Genomic DNA, 729 nt, shown 5'->3' on the forward strand with positions numbered 1-729 from the left:
ATGTCCTTGGAGGGTCAAAAGTGCTCTTTGAGAATCTAAGAGGTTACGTTTCCCCTAGCTGAGGTGACTGAATTGATCGTGAGGATGCATGCGCATCTTTAGAGAATACTTCTTTTTTAATATTATTCATTCCTGTATTCATTGAACAAATTAAGTTGCTACCAGAAATGTTTGCTACACTTCTTGGCTACTGAAACTGTCATTGTTTGGATCTGTTTTAAGCCTGATAGTGCTGGCTTTCTCTTGGCCACAGTAGCCCCTGCTGCTGTTCACCACCTTATGTATATGGTGTTTGGCTCAGTCCAGTGCTTTTGTGACCTCATGGACTATAGCCTGCCAGGCTCCCCTGTCCATGGAATTTTCCAGGCAAGAATATTGGGTTGTTGTCCCTGACCTGGGTAGAGTGGCAGCTGGTTGATGGCGCCTGTCTCATGTCAGTGGGGGATGAAACAACTCCTTGTTTATCCCAGCTTGACTTTTGCCCTGTGCCCATGCCTGGTTCATGCCCTAGACATATAGATTAAAAAAGAAAAAAGAATACTGGGTTGCCCTTTCCTACTCCAGGGGATCTTCCTGAGCTAGTGATCAAACCTTTGTCTCCTACATTAGCAGGTGGATTCTTTGCAAGCTGGGAAGCATTCATCATCTTGGGGCTTGCTCATTTCCAGCTCTGTGCTTCCAGACCTGTCGCTCATCCACAGGAAATCATCTGCAACAGCAAGAACACCA

At 45.7% G+C, this 729-nt stretch overlaps 1 non-coding gene across 1 annotated transcript; it reads left to right on the plus strand.

The window, feature by feature from the left end:
• The first annotated feature begins 384 nt into the window (after positions 1-384).
• On the plus strand, positions 385-519 carry LOC113907094. The gene has a single exon (XR_003515088.1). It is a non-coding gene; the product is annotated as a small nucleolar RNA SNORA48 (small nucleolar RNA).
• The last annotated feature ends 210 nt before the right edge of the window (positions 520-729 follow it).

This window comes from Bos indicus x Bos taurus, chromosome 16 (genome assembly GCF_003369695.1).
Source record: "Bos indicus x Bos taurus breed Angus x Brahman F1 hybrid chromosome 16, Bos_hybrid_MaternalHap_v2.0, whole genome shotgun sequence".
Taxonomy (NCBI): domain Eukaryota; kingdom Metazoa; phylum Chordata; class Mammalia; order Artiodactyla; family Bovidae; genus Bos; species Bos indicus x Bos taurus.